This window comes from Cervus elaphus, chromosome 21, assembly GCF_910594005.1.
Source record: "Cervus elaphus chromosome 21, mCerEla1.1, whole genome shotgun sequence".
NCBI lineage: Eukaryota > Metazoa > Chordata > Mammalia > Artiodactyla > Cervidae > Cervus > Cervus elaphus.
In genome coordinates, this window is record NC_057835.1 from 3886557 (window position 1) to 3910125 (window position 23569).

The 23569-nt window shown below is 38.4% G+C and overlaps 1 long non-coding RNA gene and 1 pseudogene across 1 annotated transcript in view; both read right to left on the reverse strand.

Moving 5' to 3' along the window:
* The window catches only part of LOC122679146, a 193589-nt pseudogene that overhangs the window by 54909 nt on the left and 115111 nt on the right, over nucleotides 1-23569 (reverse strand).
* The window catches only part of LOC122679147, a 65292-nt gene that overhangs the window by 17006 nt on the left and 24717 nt on the right, over nucleotides 1-23569 (reverse strand). Inside the window, exon 2 of the long non-coding RNA XR_006336333.1 lies at nucleotides 21681-21778. This is a non-coding gene — a long non-coding RNA (uncharacterized LOC122679147). The remainder of the gene's footprint in view (nucleotides 1-21680; nucleotides 21779-23569) is intronic.

Below are 23569 nucleotides of genomic sequence, written 5' to 3' on the forward strand. Positions count from 1 at the left end.
TTTCATCACCCACAACAGAAACGCCTTTCCTTTTAAACACTAAGTCTGCATTCCCCCTACTTCTAGTCCATGGTCACTTCTAATTCTACCTTCTGTCTCTATGAATTTGCCTATTCTAAGTATTTGATATAAATGGAATCATGCATTATCTATCCTTTTATGTCTGCCTTATTTTACTTAGCATATTTTCAAAGTTTCATCCATGCTGCTGCATGTATCAGAATTTCCTTCCTTTTAAGGCTGAATAATATTTCATTGTATTATATTGTATTATATACATGAAATAATATTTCATTGTACCACATTAAATTTATCCATTCATCTCTTGACTGGCATTTGGGTGATTTTATGTATGAATTTTTAAATGCTCTGGCGTCTCATTTAAAAGTAAAAAGTGAAGTTAATTTTAATTACATTTTTTTATTTAACCTAGTATAGCCAACTTATTATCATTTCAACATGTAAAATTATTAAGAGCATATTTTATATTCTTTGTTACTAAGTTTTTGGGTTATAGTATGTATTTCATATTTACATCACATCTTAATCTGGTCCAACTATATTTCAAGGGTTCAATAACCACATGAGCATAGGGGCTACCAGCCTGGTCAGAGCTGCTCCAGAAATTTACTTGGGGCCCTTCTCTTTAATGATGTTCCTTTGAGTCTGAAACCTTACTGATGTAAACATACCATCTGGTTTCAATGATATTTAAAGTTCCCTTTTCAATTATCTGTAATTAATGTATTTCTTTCTAACACTGGATATTGTAAAAAGATAATACAACATGGTCAAGATGAGGTTCAAGACACATGTATATAAGATAAAGGCAAGGCAGTATATTATTTATTGCCAAAAAGCAAGGGATACATAATAGCAACTTTATCTAGAGCAAATATAAGGTTCCAAGACTATAGAATTTTTCTTCTGATTTGTGAATTTTTTACACACAGTTTATGAAAGGTTAAAAAATCATTTTACTTAAGCATTTAATAGATCATCTTAATTTAAAATATAACGACATGGAATCTGAAATTTCTTTGAAAACCTAGGATGATTAAAGGAGGAATTAAGGAGAGGCCCATGAATATCAGAGTCATTGAGGAAGAAAGGACAACATTTATGAAATGACAGCCTTGTATAAGCCACACCCCATGCCTACTATGTACACACACAGGTCAAATTGTATGATATCAGTATTTGACTGTTTTTGACTTAGAAAACTATCAGTTTCAAAAAGTTCAACCTAATGCACCATTTCATCACTGCATGTGATATTAGCAAATTAATTCTTCATGAAAAAAGTAGAGTTCAGCAGGGGTCTGAGGACTGTATACAATGTACATAGGAAGAGAGGAAGGTGAGATTCTTTTGAGAAGATGGAGTCAGGTAAAGGGAAGGGAATTAACTTTATAATAACAGCAGTGGCAATAATAATAATAGTCGTCACTGGTTTTTGAGTGCTTATAACGTGGCAAAGCATTTTATATGTATAACCTCATTTAACACTTATCACAACTTTGTAGGAAAGATATTCTCATTCTCATTTGGAAACGAAGATGCTGAGACTCAAGAGAGACATTTTTGTTGTTGTGGGTCAGTCACTCAGTCGTGCACAACTCTTTGTGATCACACAGACTGCAGCAAGCCAGGCTTCCCTATTCTTCATCTCCCAAAGCTTGCTCAAACTCATGTCCATTGAATTGGTGATGCCATCCAACCATCTCATCCTCGGCTGTCCCTTTCTTCTCCTTCCTTCAATCTTCCCCAGCATCAGGGTCTTTTCTGACAAATAGACAACTTATTCCTGACAACTTATTTATCTCTCAAGTTGATTAAAATTACTATGTTATTTCTGACTCCAAAGCACTCAACAACCATCCATGTTTGCCAGGGACCGAGGGGTTCCTAGAGCCTGACTTCTCATTTTAAAACAGGGACAGTCTTAAGCAAATGGGAACAAGTTAGGCACCCTAATGCCAGAGTTCTAATAGTCTGTTATGGCAACTTGGGGCCCCTGCCCACCAGTTTAAAGAGATCTTTTCACTAGGTACAGAATATATGTGGCAGATAGTAATGTTTTTTCCATTTTTTAATCTTTTTTATTGTTAATGTGAGCCAGCAAGAATATTTTCTTAAACTAGGTAATAGTTGAAACAATTGCCCACAAATGTGGACATTCCCCCATGATGCTGGGTACAATATTTAATAGTGGTGATTCATGGACTGTTTCACTTTAGTATCGATGGCAGGAGTTCTTAACCTGGGGTAGATGGTGGGGGGCATCCGAGAAATTATAACACTATCTTCATTAACTTCTAATTGAAATTCAGCATTTCCTTCAATTATGACTACAAAGAATCAACCACAAAATTATTAGCTGTACCTGTGATTTTATCACTCATATAAATTGTATATGTTTTCATATCACACTGTAGCTATTGAGATGCACGATTTAAACTCATCACTTTAAAATTACAGTAATTATCAGGCCTACTGCAGCTCTGATATTTAATATATTAATAAATACATGAATTACTGATTTGTTTTGAAAAAAATATTTTGACAAATGCATTTCAATATAATTAGTTTGCTTTGCAATTTTATGCTCTTTTTTACACAATCAAAAACATTTTGAAAAAGAGTTAATGCCCCACAAGAGGTTAAGAACCCATGTTCTAAACCTACGGGTAACAGACATACTTCCGTAAATCAACATCAACACTTTTTCTCCACTCCTGATACCACATCACCACATCACCAACCCACTGCTTCCACAGAGGAGTTAACCACCACGTGCCTGGCTTTCAAGATCTAATCGAAGGCTGCCTCTCAGGTTCTAATCTAATCCTGTTCAATGGGAGGATTTGGGCTACAATGGACTAAATTTAGAAAATAAACATATTCACCAGCTAGGAAGTGAGGGACTGGGCTTTAAGCCTTAGAAGGAAGTAGGCTCCCTTAACTCAGTGCAGCCCACCCATTCTTTCACAGGCATTTTCCTTCCCTGGCCAATTGTGAGAGTCTCTTTGTGAATAACATGTCTGGATTAGTTTGCTGAACAATTGCCTCGTTTTAGTTAGCCTCTGATTGTCCTTGCTTTTGTGAGTCAAAAATCCTTAATCTTATTTGAATGAAATTTAATTCCCTAGAGAGCTGAGTCTTTAGTCTCTTAGTTTTATAAAGTGAGTGCTTAGAGAAAATGTAGGAGAGCTGACATGGGACTCCTTTAAAGCTAGGTCAAGCTCCTAAGAAAATAATTAGATAAATGTGCACTCCAGTTGGGGAGAAAAGGAGGAAAAGAATTTCTCCACAAATTGCTTTTAGAACATTTAAGTGGAATTGAATTTGATTGTCAAGAGCCAGACAGCTCTCAGGAGGTCATTTGATCTAGTCCCCTGTTGCTGAACCAGAGCACATGTGTGAAAATCTAGCCCAAACTTAAAAAGCTTTACAGAAGAGAACAGATAATGTACCTAAGCAGGTCCTGCCAGGTAGGTGGGAGGAGGTTGCTGACTGAAAGGAATATTCATAATAAGCCATATGGTAGCATGAGCTCATTAATTAATTATTTAATTAATGAAATGCATATTTATTGAGCCCCTACCATGTATCAGAGACTGTCCTGGGCACCTGAGACATATTCGTGAGATTACATTTTAGTGGGGGGCAGGGAAACTGATACACAATAAACCTATTAAGAATGTGATAATGTGTGTTGCGAAGAGAGAAGTACACTGAAAACAGAAAAAAAAATTAGAGCAGGGAACAAAAATGGAAGTACTGAAGTGCTGGCAGAGAAGGGATACCTTTGTAAACTTGTAAATACAAATGAGTTACTACATGTTAAGAACTTAGAATGATGCCTAGTATGATAAGTCCTCAATAAATTATATGCATATAAAATATGCATTAAATATACCATATATATTTAGTAATGCATATTATATATTATGCAATATACATTATATATGTATGTATATACATATCATTTTGGTTACTATCATAATAGATGGGCTTGATTGGGTACAAGAAATAGAAACAGACTTAAGCAAAACAGGAATTTTATTAGAAGGGTGGTGAGGGTGCCTCTGAAGAACCTCTCAGAATTAGTTGAGAACTTGATGCCAGCAGAGAACACTTCATAGTGTTCTCTGCCCAGATCTTGGCAAGATGGGGAGAGCAAAGGAGAAGGTCATCTCAAAGAAGGAAATTGGTGAAAAGATGAAGCATTGAGACTGAAAGATAGTGTCATTCTAGTTAATAATGTGACAGAGTTCTATAAGATAGATTTGGTTTCCAAAGCAGGTACTGGAGGAGGGTGTTACACTTTCCCAATATGAGTCACAGATGAATATGATGTCAAATTTAGGGGATGGGTTTTAATTTCACAGCATATAAAGTATACTAGGGCTTCCCAGGTGGCGCTAGTGGTAAATAACCTGCCTACAGATGCAGGAGATTTAAGAGACATGGGTTAGATTCCAGGGGTTGGGAAGAACCCCTGGAAAAGGGGATTGCAACCCACCCCAGTATTCTTGCCTGGAGAATCCCATGGACAGAGGAGCCTGGCGGGCTACAGTCCATAGGGTTGCAAAGAGTCAAGACACGACTGAAATGACTTAGCATGCACACAGTATATACTATGACTTTCCTATCTAAAAATTACTGAATCACAACCATGATCAGTTCACACTTGGAAACCTATAGATGGATTCTGGATATACAGATAATCTCTGAGGAGGGAATTCTTGTCCCAAAGGTGGTCAGCTGGGTAATAAATGAAATGAAACCAAACTATATATGTTCTCTTGACTTTTGATCACCTCTTTTCAAAAGAAACAAAGTCAATGTTGGCTAAAACAACTTTCCCTGCCCTTGGTTTCCCTACTCATCATCCCTTCTTATTGCTTAGTTTAGACTTGTCCACGTGCTTACAGCTCTGACGCAAGAAACTGTCTGTTACCCAGAGGAAACCTGAGTGCCTTCAAGCTGAGAGGTACAGGGGTCTCTATGGGCTATTGAAACTGGTTGTAGTGCATCTAAGAGCATAATTACCAGTTCAGTGTGATTTTCCAAAACTTTCTCACCTGAGACACAATAATTAAAAACACAATAATTCTACCTGAGTAATTCAAACACTTGATTTGTCCCTGTGAATTTCTCCCAGCACATACAGAGGCTGGGATCTGTGGCCACACTATCCCCATTTGCATATTTTACTTCCAATCTCTGGGCATGGAAGTTCCCTTTTCCTTGTAGAGCCTCTTTTTAGGCAGAAATCTCCCATTTTTCAATGAATCATGCTTATTTTGGATGTCATCATGTTGCAGGTGTGTGAAGATTTAAAGGAAGGATTTGAGTCTGAGATATAAATGATTTGGGTTTCAAATATGGAAGGCCAGAGAGACTTATATTTTTATGACCAAATGGAATAGTAATATATTTAGACATATGGTATTCACATTATGTCTCATTTTCTTCAATGTTGTTGGCAGGAAAGCCATAGCAAGAGAAATGGCTTTCTCTTCCCTTGTGGTTATCTGAAGCAGTGGAGAGTCACCAACCAACATTTGGTTCTTACATTGATCCTCTCTGCTCAGGATAAAGAATCACAGGCCACCAGCTAACAATAGGATGGTATAAACCATCAAGTGTTGGGGAATTTAAAAGTATTCAAATGCCAACTCATTACCTCCCTAGACCTTACCATTTTCAGGAAGTACCTAGAAGGAGATAATACTATAATAACCTTACAGAAGGAAAAATCTGAGCCAGAAGCATCAGGGGTCTACTCCAAGTATGAGGATCCAGTTTCCCTTCTGAACCCCTTAAAGAATTCAGAACCACAGGGGAAAATAAAGGTAACACAAGACAACGTTCACTGAAGTGCAATATATGCCTATATCAGTAGGTAAAGTTCCTTAACCAGATGTTGGTACCAGGCACTGTTCCAAGCACTTTACATTACTAACTTATCTAAAAATTTCACAATAATAGTAAGAATTAGACACTTGTTATTTTGATTTTACAGAAGAGGAATCTGAGCAAAGAGATGTTAAATGTCTTGCCTATCATCACAAAGCTAGCAATTAGCAAAGCTGGGATTTGAACCCAGGTTTTCTGGCTCCCAGGTCTGTGCTCTCAGCTACCGTACCTATCAGTTTCACATGCATCTATCACTGTATATTTGAAACAAAAAGATAACAAGCTATTATTGCTCTGGATAAGCCTAAAGTACAGACGATACTGCTAGTCCGTTTGGTATAGATATGATACCCAAATGGGCTCATGAATAAGTCAAGCCTTCAGTGACAATACCTTCTATCATATCACATTGGAAGGATGGGTATGATGTTATCTTATGCTATTAAATTAAAACCAATGTACCTATATTAAATTACAGGTTTATTTTATTTTTTTATTTTTATTTTTTTTGATTGCATACTTTTTTTTAAAATTTATTTATTTATTTTTTCAGTGGGTTTTGTCATACATTGACATGAATCAGCCATAGATTTACACGTATTCCCCATCCCGATCCCCCCTCCCCCCTCCCTCTTCACCTGATTCCTCTGGGTCTTCCCAGTGCACCAGGTTCGAGCACTTGTCTCATGCATCCCACCTGGGCTGGTGACCTGTTTCATAAATTACAGGTTTATTTTAAATGTACAGATTTATACAGGTAATCTGAATATCTGTGTATATGGCTTTATTCTTTTCAGGGTTATATTTCATGATATTTTTCCCCAAAGGGCAAAAACTTTGAACGCTATGTTTGAATGATTAATTTTGGGAAACACTGATGGTAGTCCAAATCTCCTATTTTAAAAGTGAGAAATTCAAAGCCTGGGTTCCTAAAGGAACTTGCTAAAAGTAACACAGTTAATGTCAACAATGGTTAATGTTTTTTGAGCTCTTGCTATGTATCAGGTACCATTTTAATTGTTGTTAAAAGGCTTACAGATATAAATTTAATTACAACTTGTAAGGTAAATAGTATTGTTATTATCTCCATTTTACAGATAAGGAAATATAGGCTTAGAGATAATGTTTAATTTGTCCTAAAAGGCAATATGGCTGTAAGAGTTAGAACTGGGATTGGAATCTCAGTCTTTCTAATTCCAGCGCCCAGATGTCATCTGTGCAACTACATTTCCATTCATGAAGTGTTAACAGTTAATTACAAAGCAAATCCTTTTCTATAGTTCTTTCAACATTACATGGCCTCCCACTGCCTCTGTTTACTGAGATTAGCTGCCATAAAATATAACTTTAGATGTAAAAAGTGGAAGGTATTATGCTGACGTGTACCCTCTCCTCAGAAATAATTACTTGAAGTTTCAAAATGAATGCCTTTCACAGCAGAAAGCTATTATCATATCTGTCACAGCAGCAAATGTTCTTCATTTTAATATGACTGAAATAATGCCATTAGATTACAAATAATTAATGGTACATTCACAAAAGTTTTGTAAGACCATGATGTTTTCATAACAAAATGATGTAACATGTTAGGGACCAGCCAAGTATAATTTAACTTCTCCCAGAATTCTCCTTCTCTACCTTCTCTTGCTCCAACCCTCATCTTGTTTTGTATTTCTAAATTTTACTAGGCACTGATATTACTTCAATAACAAACCATAGCCTTTAGGTAAGTCTTTCATCAGAAAGACAATCTCAAGGTTTCCTTTATAAACAGCATGTTGATTCACTGCCACTCTTTGGTGATGATAAAAATGAAGCAATTGCCAGTCGAAGACAGTGGCTGCAGAAGAAATAAAGACTGACATGCATGTATGCTTGGTCATGGGCAACTCTTTGTGACTCCAAGGACTGTAGCTGCCGGGCTCCTCTGTCCATGGGATTCTCCAGGCAAGAATACTGGAGCAGGTTGCCATGCCCTCCTCCAGGGGATCTTCCTGACCCAGGGAGCCAACGCTTGTATTGCAGGTGGATTCTTTACCATGGAGACACCTGGGAAGCCATTAAGCCTGATGTTCTGTTTTTTTAAAAAAGCGGAGCAAATGAAGCAAAGCCGCCACATAAACCAGAGAAAATCTACTCTATGGAGATTAACGAAATCCCCTATCATCTCAGACATGAGTCAAGTGTGATTTCCATTTTACAAACTCAGGAAATTAAGGCCTCAGAACCCACAGGGAGTGGAACCCAGTGAGCACACACACCCACACCTGTCTACTGGTAAAGGTGCCGCTTCGCCATCATCCTGTGCCCAGGCAGGAGGAAAGCCGGCAGTGCACAGGGAGCCCTTGGAACACACACGATCCTGATGATGATCCTCTCTCATTATTTCAGTTTCCTAAACACTTTTCCTGTGATTAAGGAACTGAATTAATTGTTGACAAGGTGGCTGGCCAGCACAGAGCAAAAATCCCACTCATGTGGGATGTGTTCCCTCTAAGTGGGGCAATGGGAAAGCATGCGGTATTGTTTTGTTTTTTCTGAGAAAGGGCTTGACAATTGGTCAGTGTCCAACAGCCTGGTCTTTGAACATAAATAATCATTTCTCCAGGGAAGGCTCTACCTAGGTCATCTGATCTGTTTTCCGCACAAAGTGTATTGCACTGACAAGGCTCTCATCCCAAGGAAGAAAGCAGAAATCTCATAATAAAACATTTTTATCAGTGAATCCCGGGAAGGGCCACAGTTCCAGGAAGGACTATTTATTCCAAGCACTGGGATGGATTTAACAATGTCCAGTCATAAAGTAGATGGCCTCCAAGAAAAGGGAACTGTTGGTAGGAATATAAATTGGTACAGCCACTATGGAAAATTATGTGGAGGTTTCTCAAAAGACTGAAAACAGAGTCACCATATGATCCAGTGATCCCACTCCTGGGCATATATCCAGACAAAACTCTAATTCAAAAAGATAAATGTACCTCAATGTTCATAGCAGCACTATTTACAATAGCCAAGACACGGAAAAAACCTAAATGTCCCATCAACAGATGAATAGATAAAGAGATGTGGTACATATATACAATGGAATATTGCTCAGCCATAAATAAGAATGAATAATGCCATTTCAGCTATCCATCCATGGATGGACCTAGAGATTATCATATTAAGTGAAGTGAGTCAGGCAGAGAAAGACAGATAGCATATAATGTCACTTGTATGTGGAATCTAAAATATGACTATGTAACAGAAATAGACTCAGATATAGAAACAGACTTGCTTGTTACTGTCTGTTTCCGTCATTAAAATGAAACTCACTGAAGGAATGGCCTCTGGTCTATAGTAGCTTCTTCAGTAACTAGAATAATGCCAGGCATGTAGGAGATGCTCAATAACATCTGTAATTTTTATTCATGAAACCAGTCATAAATATAGAGTATGTAATTGTCATTCTTCTGCAACAGAAGCATGCTGTGTTAAAGGGGAAGGAGTATTATATAATGGAAGGGTTATTAAAGTGACTTTATTATTAGCAAGATCTTTTTTACTCATTTAATTCTCTTCCATCAAATATCATTGATTTCCAGTCCTTGAGCCAACAGGTATACTATTCTCCCTGATGTACTGTCAAACCCCTCTCCTCTTCCCTTGCCATGTGTGTCTCCTCCTGTTGGTTTTCCTAATCTGACCATATCATCCCCCAGCTTAAAACATTTCCATTACATGCCAGTGCCCTTACGATAAAGTCAACTAACATGACTTGGAAAACATTTTGCAATCCTATCTGTGCTCAGATCTTGAGCTTCACTGCTTGGCCCTCACTTGTCTATCTTTCCACTTTTTCTTTGGTTTCTTGAATTCTCTCTTGCCTTTGGGCCTTTGCTCCATGCCTCACCCCTCTGCCTGGAACGCACCCGCTTCCAATTCACCAAATTAACACACATTCATCTTTCAGCTTTGAAGAAGATGTTACTTCCTTCTGGAAGCTTTGCCAACCACAACACCTCTTCTAGTATCTTTCTTGCTCCTTAGTCGTTAAGTTGTGTTCAATTCTTTGAGACACTATGCACTGTAGCCTGCCAGGCTCCTCTGTCCATGGGATTCTCCAGGCAAGAATACTAGAGTGGGTTGCCATTTCCTTCTCCAGGGGATCTTCCCAACTAGGGATTGAACCTGTGTCTCTTGCATCTCCTGCATTGACAGGTGGGTTCTTTACCACTAAGCCACCTGTGTAGCCTCTCCACTACATTATAATTTACTAATTACTGCAACCATCAGTCTACACTCTTATCCCAGCTTCCTAGTTTGCCTGCTCCCCCATCGGGTTGTATTTGTCTTACATACTCTTATTCCCCTAGAATTGAGCACTATGCTTGATATTTTTTGTCATTTAGTAATTAAAAAAATAAGACAAAATAAAGGGATGCTTATGGCATGGTTTTAAAGGAAATCTCTGTGTTGACACTTGGGAACTTTTAACCAGTCGTCAAGTGTCTAATAAGCCCTCCATGCCCAGAATCACTTTGGCCCTCTCTCCTTTTTGAATGATTACCAAGAGGCACTGTCACCCCCTGGGGAGGCTTAGTCCCAGACTCTGCCATTTAGAGTGTAATATAAGAAGTCCTTTTCTGGAAGCAACACTGTGCGTGGTGGTACCTTTCAGCACAGCGAAAACTCGAAAAAGAGGGTGGTCTCAGCCAAGGGTCAAATTGCAGATACAATGCTTTATGTATTTGGCAGTGCTCTAGAGACAAATACATAATCACAGAGGTATGCGATCTGGTTGGAAAATTCGGGCCAGATAGAATGACATGGGTAGAAAAGCACATACACAAACACGTAACAATGAGCACTCTTATTTGTAAAAACCACATTAATGGATGGCAGCTCCCTACCTCTGAAGTGATTTATAAATTAAAATAATTGCCTCTTTGAACTGTGCAGATATTAACTGACCTATCACTAATGTACATACAGTGTCTAAACCATCCAAACATTACCTAAACATTTTATTCCCTTTATTCTGGAAACCCCAAAACCCGCAAAAACAGGCTCTTTGTTCTGGAGCCAAGGGTCATAAAGGAAAAGCCATCATCTTTGATGACTTTGCAATTCTTATTCTAGTTCTTCATCAAATTAATTCTGAGTGAAATTAGTAAGCACTCTGAGCTTGAATAAGTCTTCCTATTCCCCTCCCCATTTTACAATCTCATCCCAAGCACATGGATCCATTTCTGGCTCAAATTTCTGGTAATGAGAGCAGGGCAATTCATTATTTTTTTAAATTAATTTTAGCTTTGGGTACATATCCTAAATCACTCCAGGTTGTGGGCGCCTGGCATTTCCTTCCTACGTAAAATGAGGGAGAAACTAAATTGGCTGAAGCCCAGACATGCATGGACTATGACAAGCTTGCTAAGGGTTCATTCTGGAAGGGTGATCTTGACCTAAATTGAAAGGCAGGCAGAAAAGCACAGCAGTTAGGACAGGAGTCTTAGGGCAGTGGTTATAAACCAGAGCTGATTTTGTTTCCCCAGTGAAAATTTGATAATGTCTGGAAACATTTAGGGTTGTTGCAACTTGTTGAGAGGGAGGTACTGTTGACATCTGATGTGTGGAAGTCAAGGATGCTGCTAAACATCCTACAATGCCCAGGACAGTCCCCTATGCAAAGGATTATCCAGTCCAAAATGTCAGTAGTGCTGAGGTTGAGCAACTCTACCCTAGAGGCTGTGCAACTCTACCCTAAAGGCTGCGATAGTTGAATTCACATCCCAGCTTTGCTTTTTTTATGGCTGTGTTATCTTGAGTAAGTTTCTTGATTTCTTTGAGCCTTAGAAGTTTCTCTTCTGTCAAATAGAGATAATGATAAAGTAACTACGTTGACAGCATTTTGTCAAGCCTGGCATTTGTAAAGGTTTAAAAACATTATATTCTATTTTAACTGGAGTGGGTAGCCGTTCCCTTCTCCAAGGGATCTTCCCAACCCAGGGATCGAACCCAGGTCTCTTGCACTGCGGGCAGATTCTTTACCAGCTGAGCCACCAGGGAAGCCTAAGAATACTGGAGTGGGCAGCCTGTCCCTTCTCCAGGGGATCTTCCTGACCCAGGAATTGAACGGGGTCTCCGGCATTGCGGGCGGATTCTTTAGCAGCTGAGCTACCAGGGAAGCCCCAATTCACCAATTAATGTATTTCAAATAGAAATACAAATTGCCAAAACTAGGCGGGGGGTAATTGCCAACTTTTAAATATGAGTTCCAAGCCCATACTTTATTTTTTCTTTATACTGTTACACAATGGAAGGATAAAAAAATGCATCATTTTATTTAGAAAATAGATTTGGCAACAATTGACTTTTATTTGGTGTGACTAAGTGATGCTAATTTCCAAATCTCAAAGATTCATTCTGTTTTGATTTAGGAACAGGAAAGGATGCATTATGAAGATACACCTTTTCCAGCATCTACACAGATCCATAGTTTCTAAGCCAGAAATACAGTAATATTTGCTTTAATTCATAGAGTTTTTAAAAAAAAAAAAGCCTCAGTTTTCCAGTGAGCAAAGCACTGGAATAGCATTCTAAAAATGCCTAAGAGAGTGGAAGAAAATGGAAATAAAAATCATATTCTGATATTTTTCTATGTGATACTGACATAGTATAACAGGTTAAGCAAATATGGTTTTTATACAAAGTTTAATATTTATTTGAATTAAATCAATTTGGACTTATAAAATGTGTATACAAAACAGTTTCCTGAAGTTACTTCCAATAAGAAGTGTTCTAATATTACACAGCAGTCTGCTAGTGCTTTATACCCACTCTGAAAATACTCTCCCCAAATAATTTTATACATGAAAACCAAGATCTCCTAATATTTCTTAATGTTACAACTCCTACTTCTTTGTGCCAGGCTTTACTGAATGGACTAAACTGCACAGTCTTTTGGTCATTCTACAGATATTTTTGAATACCAACTACATGTTCCCATGGAGATGGGTGCTAGGATTATATCATGCTTTGAAACATGCAGATGGTCAGGAGACCACACAGGTTGGTGAGTGAGGACTCAGATTTCCAGAGTCAGAGAGAGTTGGCTTGACCTCTGGACATTTGGCTAAGTTATGTATTAGACTGGTGAGCCTTTGGCCATCTACTGAACCTGCCTGAGGATTTGTTTCCCCATCTGAAAATAGGTGGAAAGAGTATTTCTTGTTTGTTAAGAGGATGTGGTTGACATATTAATATATATATTACCATGTGTAAAACAGATAGCTAATGGGAATCTGCTGTACAGGGCAAGGAGCTCAACTGAGTGCTCTGTGGTGACCTAGATGGGTGGGATGGGGGAGGATGGGAAGGAGGGCTAAGAGCGAGGAAATACGTGTGTATATATACACACATATGGCTGATTCAGGGGCTCCCCCAGGAGCTCAGTGGTAAAGAATCTACCTGCGGTGCAGGAGCCGCAGGAAACATGGTTCAATCCCTAGGTCAGAAAGATCACCTGGAGGAGGATATGGTAACCCACTCCACTATTCTTGCCTGGAGAATCCCATGGACAGAAGATCCTTGCAAGTTACAGTCTAGAGAGTCAAAAAGAGTGGGACACAACTGAAGCAGCTTAGCATGCACGCACGCACATGGCTGATTTGCTTCATTTCACAGCAGAAACTAACGTAACATTGTAAGACAGCTATATCCCAACTAAAAACAAACAAACAAACAGGATACTGGTAAACAGCATTGAACTTGAGTCTTGTTATTTATTCAGAAAATGGTTCAAGAATGATTAGCTATGTTATTTTAATGACCACTGTGTTATTTTTTAGTCTAGAAATGGCCTGGTTTAGGAAAATGGAAGCTTTTTGGCATTTTCTTCTTGAAACACACAAGAAAACTGATGGGAGAATTTAAAAAGCATCACAAACCAGAAGTTGAATAAACCGTATTTCTTAGCACAACGTGTACAGGCTTACCAAATGGAGCCAGCTGTCACAAAATAACCCAGGGTTGTTGCTGGTTCTCTTTTTAAGCTTCTGATCGCCAACTGGATGCTTAATCCAGTAGCTGGGCAAGCTTCTCTATGAATATGCAACTTGATGGTTTGCATATTTTCTTAGACATGGAGTAGTATTATGAAATCCTTTGTACAAATCCTTCAGTATGCACACATTCAGAGCTGCTTTCTAACTGGACTTTAGATAAATGACTTTTTTTTTATACAGACAGCTAGCTAATAAAATTCTAAGTGGTTTTGAAGAAAAAAATTACACACTAAATAGCATTTATTAGTTTTGTTACTAAAAAAAAAAAAATGCATGTTTCCTATGGAAAATACAAAAAGCAAAAAGAAGAAAATACAAATATTCATCTCTAATCTCAATGACCAGAGATAACGTTTTGTGTATGTATGTATATGTACATATGGAGTGTTATTTTCCTTCAACAAATTTTTCTCCTTTCATTTAATACTATATTGGGATCATTAAATGTTACTACATGAGAGCAGGGGTCAACAGTCTTTCTGCAAAGGGCTAAATGATAAATATATTAGATTTTGTGGGCCATGCAACTTCTGCCCCAGCTACTCAACTCTGCCACCATGGCATGAAAGCAACCAGGAACAACCTCTAAATGAATGACTGTGGCCAAATTCTGCCCGTGGTGGGCTGGGCTTCTCCCCCAACCTGCAGTTCACTGACTCCTCTATACAAAAGCCTCATCAATAATTATGATATGTTATTAAATCTAATTATACTACAGTATCATTGAACTACATTTGTTATAACAGTTATTACGGAAAATGTATGACTTTTTAATCCTCTAGATCTTAGAGATTTCTTCAAGTGTTGTCTTGTTACTGCACACTTTGGGAAATTAAATATAATCAAAGAATAACCAAGCATCAGAGGAATATAGTTTTCTGGAGGTCAGTTAAAAAAATGCAAGAACTCTGACACTACCCTTAATTAAGTGTCTGTTCCATCACCATAATTTCCCAAATTCCTAGTGTTGTTTTGGGAGCAGTGGTCCCATGCAATGAAGGCCAATGCTGCTGGTTACTCTAAGCTACAACAGTGTTTCTGTTTATGACACGAATAGCACAAATCCAACTCTCTGCTGCAGCTGCTACTGAGACCCAGTCACTTTCACAAATAATAACACTGCTTGTTTTGAGATTGTTCTAGTAAGGGGGAATATTCCTTGAATTGATTCCTTTGTCTTTTAACTCTTTGAAACATAGAGTCATGGGTTATACACTATGCTCTGTGGGAAACAAACTCTGGGACAAATACTAGCATTGAGGAGATTTATTAGGGAGTGCTCTTGGGATCATCAACACCTGTGAAAGGAAGGATGGGCTAGAGGGACAACTTGAGCTCTGTTTTATTCGCAGGACAGGCTTCAGCTGACCCCAAGAAAAGTTCTGGAGCTGAGGTGGCTCTGTAGCATTGACTTGAGATGGAGGAAGAGCATGCAGACTTGACACGCTGGAGTTGACCACCTATTGGCTGAGAATGCGTGGGAAGGGCTTGGTGGCTCTCCTTAACAGTCTTTTCCCAAAGGGGGCCAAATAACCAAGGCTGCCATCTGACTGCACTCCCAGCAGTTCATGGGTAAGCCCTTCATTCCTGAAGGGGTTTCTTAGTGTGCATCAAGACATCTACCATCTCATGGGTTAAGTCCCAGTGAGAAACTTGCCCAAGTCAATGTTCTGTTCTCAGTTTGAAAAGCCAATAAAGTGATGTTTTTGAGGTGGTGTGGAATTTTAAGTCTGGTTTAATGAAACCATTTTGTTTAATAATTTCATTCAGTCACCCTATGAATACCAAGATCTGCAAACTCTATGTGCAAGGCAAGTGTGCATAAGTTAGTAAAACAGATTAAAGAGCCATGGGGAGCTTAGAGTGTCTTGGGGGAATGTGCAAATGTGAATTACAAGGTGAAATGATGGCAGTATTGGAGGTGATGTTACAATTATATCCTATAAGAAACCACAATTTGTTCAATTCAAATTCCCATTTTATTTTTTAAACTGCTTCCTTGTTTAAATTTATTAATAAATGGTTATCAGTAGTAATCACAGTTCAATTTCTACTGTAGCAAAGCCTGGAGTCACACATGTAGATGGAAAGACTTGGAGATGGGCACCATGGTTAAGATTTATTATTTACAATACACACTTAGTTATGAGCAGTTCCATGTGCCAGGTAATCCAGCTCTCAGCACTATGATCTATAACCTTCTTCTGGATGTCACTCATTCCTTCCCTCTATGATTGTATATATATTTACCAGCATTTTATAATACATTGCAGGTTTTACTCAGGGGCCCCACTGAATAAAAATACTGTATTAAAATGTATTTTGATTCACACATGGAATGCAGCTTCAGCTCTTTCTCACCTGCAAGTCAAGAATGAGGTCTCTGTACAATTAAAAAGCTAAAGTGGGACTTTATATTGGCACCTGGAGAGCTGTGGACTAAGTTCAAGATTATGAAAAAAATTGATGCAGAATTTCAATAAGGGCAAAAGAGATTTCACTTGGAATACATAAAATGCCAACATTACTGCTTAAGTATGACATATATGCAAGGCATATATGACCACATGCGATTTTATGGTTTCTAGGAAATACTGGGCATCAAAACAGTTTTCTTCAATAAGGCAATTCTGTAATAATGGTGTCACTTATTTATTTATTCATTCTTTCATTCAATAAAGGGTTGATGTGTTGTACATTTCCAGGGAGCATCAGTGATATCATCATCTATGTGGATAGTACCCTTGAAGCGTACAGGACACGACCTTCGCAACCATATTCAGTTTGATCAACAACATAAACTGGGTGAGTCCACGCTTGGCACTGAGAACAGTGCAGTGAGCAAGGCAGATTCGGATCAGACCCCTGTAAAGCTTTATTTCAGATGAAGTCAGACAAAAAACGAGTAGCTACAAAAACCAAATGAATATAAACTGAGATGAGTCCTAGAAGTATAGGGATGGGATAGCACAAGGACCTCTAACAAGGGCTACTAAGAAAGAAATTCGGAGGAAGCAATATTCAAGTTGAAGCATAAAGGATAAGTTTCCTTATGGATGTGAAAACGGGTTAGCAAAGGATGTTTCAGGAAGAGGGAAGGATATTTCAGAAAGGAAAAACAACAGCAACAAATCACATCACGAAAGATATGGGATAGCCAAGGAACTGAAGTGTAGCTCGGAAATGGAGGAGACAGGACTGAAGGGGGAGTCAGGGGCAGTGCCCTGTAGTGAGGTCACGCTTGTGCATATGGAGAAGACATCTGACACTGACGAAATACATGTGGCTGATGATATGAGGACTCTTTCAGTAGAACAAGTGAGAGACAGCGGTGGCTTGTCTAGGGCAATGCCGAAAAAGGTGAGAAGAAGTAGACAGATAAAAGAGGTTTTCTACTGAAATGTCTTAACCTAACTTCATTCTGCTATTTGTTGGCCAGTACTGTGAATTATTTTGACCTTTGCATGCTCTTAAGATAGTATTAAACATCAACTATTGTCACTGATTCTGTGAAGAGCAGAATTATTTGAAGTTAACATCAAAGACCATTGCAATCAAGTGTTGGGTTTGCCTATTAATATGTCATAATGACAATAAAACAGTCATTACACTCTCATTCATCAGAAATCTATTTGACAACCTAAAATTTAATCCCTCTTTACTCTTCCATAACATGGAGTATCTACTCATTTGAGATTGTGGTGAAGATGCAAAGAGATGATACATACCTAAAGCACTCATCACAATGTCTGCTATACCATATTTGTTGTTGGATATTTTTTACTACTGCTATTATTCATACTTATGATGGGAGTCTGGGGTGAGAATTAATCACCGTTTTTCCTCTGAGTTGGCTGGGCACCAAAATTTTGGGAAAGAGATACAGCAGTTAAATCAAGAGAGATAGAAATATTAGCTTTATCACCAATGTTGCTGAATTTAAGAACATGATTGGCTTTTCTGCCCACTTGCACCAAATCTAGCAATGGATACCCTTAACTGAAGGAAACCTTTATATTTACACCTCGAAATTGCTCTTGTGCCTCCATCAGGAACACAGAGGCTTCGAGCAAGACCAGGACCCTGCCCTGATTCTGGTATGCTTATGTCATGGAAGAAGTGAACAGTACACTTTCACTCTTCCCTGGAACCAGAGAGGGGAGGAATTGAGAGCAAGGATCCTGGAGTTTGATTGAGTGACTATACCTGGCTGTGCCATTCATCAGCCAAGCAGACATACAAGTCCCTCAGAGCTTCTATGAGTTAATCTCCTCACCTAGAAGATGGGAATGATAAAGTGCTACCTCACAGGACTGCTGTGAGGATTAAAGAAATGAAAATGTTGGTATCTGGCACGTAGAAATATGTTTGCCATGACCAGCATCTAAAAAAAAAAAAGAGTACCGAAAATGCCGCACTCTATACTTTTCCAATCTCATCCACCAGAAAGATTACTGTTCTTCCCCAGGGGAAGAGCATACGAGAAGAAAATATTTCTGAAAGAGAAAGGAATACATATTTCCAGTGCAATCCCTTCCTGAGGCATGGGATGGGGGGTAAGCCCTTCCTCTATGCTGAAGATGAGGGAAGAGTAGGAGTTGACCTCCCATATAGTCTATCATGGACTTTCCTGGTGGCTCCGACGATCAACAATCTGCCTGCTACTCAGGAGACCTGGATTTGATCCCTGGATTGGGGAGATCCCCTGGAGAAGGGAATGGCTACCCACTCCAGTATTCCTGCTTGGAGAATCCCATGGACAGAGGAACCTGGTGGGCTACAGTCCATGGTGTTACAAAGAGTCAGACACGACTGAGCAACACACACACACACACACACACACACACACACACACACACACCCTACTCTATCACTTGATACCTTGGCCTTCAGTCACACACACACACACACACACACACACACACACACACACACACACACACCCCCTACTCTATCACGTGATACCTTGGCCTTCAATCTGTCCTATCTGCCAGGTCCCTGTCTCTCCCTCCAACTACAAAGACAGGGATCTGTCACATTCATCAGTATATCCTCTTTATAACGTTGTACCATGTACTGTGCTTTGCATGCACTGTGCCATTTACAATCCGTGCCTGATGGATTTGAACACGAGCTTCTATGTCTGAGCTACCTTGTTTCTTAACTGACTTAATTATGAAGGGCTGCTGCTGAGTGGCAAAACACAGGCCCTGAGCAGGAAGAATGAGGTTCCCATTTGTCTGCTCCTTTCTTCAGACCCTGATTTTCAGGACTACCCAGAAAGCTGGGTGCCTAAAGCTAACAAAAATTTTCTTACCAAAAGGCAAACACTCTTTACATTTACATTCCTTGCTTCTGATTTTTGCCCTACTTTAAAATTCTTGGGTTTCTCTGTCCAAAGCAGAAACAAAGAATTTAGAAAAAGTTTATTATCTTGATATCTTTTATTACCTTGATATCTTTCCTTCATATATATGCTCATCAATTAGATTTAGCTACATGTATGACACAGAGGAAGGAATATTAGGTTGGTGCAAAAATAATTTTGGTTTTGCATTACTGAATTTTGCCATTTGATATTGGAATACATTCTTAAATAAATGTGGTTTGTTATACATTATTTTAACGTGCATTTCTTGCTTTATATTTTTTGCTAATGAATTATTCCTTGGTGTTTATTTTATATGTATTTTAGACTAGGGAAATGATGTTAGACAAAAATCAATTCAAATGATCTTATTTGAGCACAAAATGGGTCATAAAGCAGTGGAGACAACTATGACTTCAACAATGCATTTGGCCCAGAAACTTTTAATGAACATACAGTGCACTGGAGGTTCAAGTAGTTTTGCAAAGTAGATTAGAGCCGTGAAGATGAGGAGTGCAGCAGAGGCTAGCCATTGGAAGTGTACAACGACCAACTGAGAGGATCACTGAAGCTAATCCTCTTTCAACTACATGCAAAGTTGCTGAAGAACTCAACATCGACCATCCTATGGTCATTTGGCATTTGAAGCAAATTGGAAAGATGAAAAAACTGATAAATGGGTGTCTCAAGAGCTGACTGCAAATCAAATAAACAGTTTCTTTTAGAAGTGTCATTTTCTCTTACCCTATGCAACAGCTCTATGCAACAACAATGTGAATTTTATGTAACAACCAGTGATGACCAGTTCAGTGGCTGGACTGAGAACAATCTCCAAAGCCAAACTTGCACCAATAAAAGTGTCATGGGCACTGTTTCATGGTTTGCTGCTAGTTTAATCCACTGCAGCTTTCTGAATCCTAGTGAAACCATTACATCTGAGAAGTATGCTCAGCAAATCAATGAGATGCACAAAAAACTACAACTCCTGCAATCAGTGGTGGTCAACAAAAAGGGCCCAATTCTTTTCTGTGACCTGGCTGCATATCACACAACCAATGCTTCAAAAGGTGAACAAACTGGGCTACAATTTTTGTCTTAGGTGCAATATCCATGTGACCTCTGTCCAACTGACTACCACTTCTTCAAGCATCTTGACAACTTTTTGTACGGAAAATGCTTCCACAACCAGCAGGATGCAGAAAAAGCTATCCAAGACTTCATCGAATCCCAAAGCATAAGTTTTTATGCTATAGTAATAAACAAACTAATTTCTCATTGGCAAAAATGTGTTGATTGTAATGGTTCTTATTTTGATTAATAAACATGTGTTTGAGCCTAGTTACAGTGATTTAAAACTTAGCATCCATAAATAATTACTTTTGCACCAACCTAATAGTTTCTTTCATTTGTACTATTTATTCACTGAGACCATTTATTTGTTATTTACTATTTGCCCTCCCCAATTACAGTGTATGTTCAATGGGACTTTATCTAATATTTTGTCTGGCTCTTGGATGCCATGGTTTTATGCCACAGTTTAGTTAAACTGTGACCAGCTGGCCAAATCCAACATACTGCCTGCTTTGTAAATAAAGTTTTATGGGGAAACTATCAGATCTGTGTGTTCACATATTGTCTTTAACTGCTTTTGCCCTATAACACCTGACCTGAGAAGTTGTGACAAAGATTGGGTGGCCCTCAAAACCTTTTACTATGTGGTTGGCTCACTACAGAAAATGTTGGTTAATCTCTGGCATTAACTACTAACTGATGCATTCTAAGTATTTAAACACTTGCAGAATGAAGGAGTGAGTGAATCAATAAACATATAACCTATATAGATAGAGAGTAGAAAATACAGATAGATAAAATAGTGTGTTAAAGGGATAGGACTATGCTTAAAAACTGTTTTTCTTTTTAAATCTTGTAATATTTAAGAACGTCATTTTTTAAAGCAGATGCAGAATTTTAAAATACCACCACTTCTGTAGATTGCTGGGAATATTGAGTTCTTGTGGCTCAAGAACTGCTTCAAATATAGATTACTGAGCCTTTTGCCCATGCTTTCATTTTTAGTTCAAAAGCCAAGCACCCTCATTCCTAATTATCCTTCTAACTGTGAGCTAACAGTGGGGTAAGCCAGCCCATGGGGATTACTTGAGAAGCTATTTCCACAGTCAATGATGCGAGTTGTTCAAACATGAGTGGATCAGAAACAGACCTGACTTATGGAGTAATGTAAATAATATTTACCAAACTGGTCATTTATCAAAATTAAATTGATCCAAGACCCCACGAGGCTTGGTTATCTTAGTCTCTACTCCAGACATAACATTTACCTGATAACTCACAAAGCTCCCAGGCCAGCTCCATCCTCCTTAGCTTGGCATTTCTTACTTGGACCTTTCAAAGAAGCCTTCTTTGTTTAAACTTAAATCTGTTAAACAAGAAAAAGCAGTGAGCCTTTACATTTTTAAAAGATCAAGAAAAGAAAAGAGGAGAAAGAGACACTTTATTTGTTTCACACAAGGATGAAAATTGGTCTCGCTCACTGACTCCATCCATCTCCAGGTTCCTCTGAGTATGGTAACAGGATTTTTAAAGCTATTTGCTCATTTGCTTAATGCTCCTTTAGGGGGCTTTCCAATGAGTAACACAGCCCAAAAAGAGGAGAAACAATCTATTCACCAAAAGGCTGCATTTTTAAAAGACATTTTGCATACTCCATTTCACAAAAAAACAATGGTTGCAAGAGCTCTGGGACATTAATTTTTCAAAGGCAAAATATTCATCTTTAATGCACATGGCCATAGGTTCAAAAAGCAATGTTAAGTTTGTGTATGTTGGCTGGAGTAACGCTATTTAAGACTTCCTCCTAGTTCTCCACTTCAGAACAGTTTCATCCAACAGTGTTCAGCGTGTTGCTTTGCATTTCAAAGCCCTAAAATCAAATGTAATCAAGGTTCCAGGGTGGCTTTCAATGTAGAAGGCATGTGTTTAAGTGGATTTATAGGTATTTACATCCTTAATGAACACTGGTGTCATTTTTTCTAAAGTAACTCAACAACATGGTGTAAATTATTTGATTTTTTTTTTTTTTTTGCCAAAAGTAAGTAAAAGATCACAGTGCCCTAGAAAGCGGCCTGACCATCTGAGTGACCTCATTAAACATGGCTGCACCATCTAGCCCAGAGTTCCCATCTATAATTAATCATGAAAATGGCTAGACTAAGTAGAACTCAATTATGATGAAGGGTCAAATTTTTGAAGACAAAGTTGAAATGATTCTGAGGCTCAGGGTGATACAGCTCTTTGTAAAGGTTCACTTCAGAATTGACCTTTCTTGAGTGGAGAAGCGGAAAGTCTTAGACTGAACAAGGAAAGGCAGCAATTCTAGAAAAAACAGCAATGATGTATATGAACCCACACGGAGAATGAAGAGACCAAGTAGGACAGAATGCCAGAGACATTCAAAAAGTCATGCAAACAGAAATGGTGCAGGGATGCTAGTTGTGAATCTACTTCATAAGGGACATATTTTTTGAGGCCAATAACATCTTTCTACACAGTTTCAAATGTAGGATATCACTTAAGCCTCTTTCTGCTCCATATCTAAATCTATAGGAAGTCCAGCAGCCGTGTACTCTGCTTTTACTAGATTAAGCATATCCAGATGATTTTAATAAAGTTTTAAAAGGACATTAGTTTCCTGCTATTTCAATGAAAACCACTTGCAAGATGAATTTAAAGCAACAGATCTATTGCATGTCAACACATGCTCTCTTTATGCAAATACACCACTTTTCTCAAACAGCCAACAAAACAAAACACGGACACAATCATCAAGTGCATGAGACACAGGAGAAAAATGTCATTGTTGTAAATGTTTATGGGTAAAAAAAAAATGGAGAGTGTGATGGGTGCCAGGGTAAGCTGCCCAGATTTCCAGGATGAAGACTGAGGTTCTTATTACTTCAATGGCTAAAAGCACTCAGCATCTGTTCGAGTTCCTCTCTCTGGGAATTGTCAGCCAAGCAGTATCTTTTTAAAATTGTTTTATTGCAATATAGTTGATTTACAATGTTGTGTCTCACTTGTGTAGCATATTGATTCAGTTATACATATATATCTACTTATTCTTTTTCAGATTCTTTCCCCATATACGTTATTACAGAATACTGAGGAGAGTTTCCTGTACTAAGCAGTAGGTCCTTGTTGCCTGTCTATT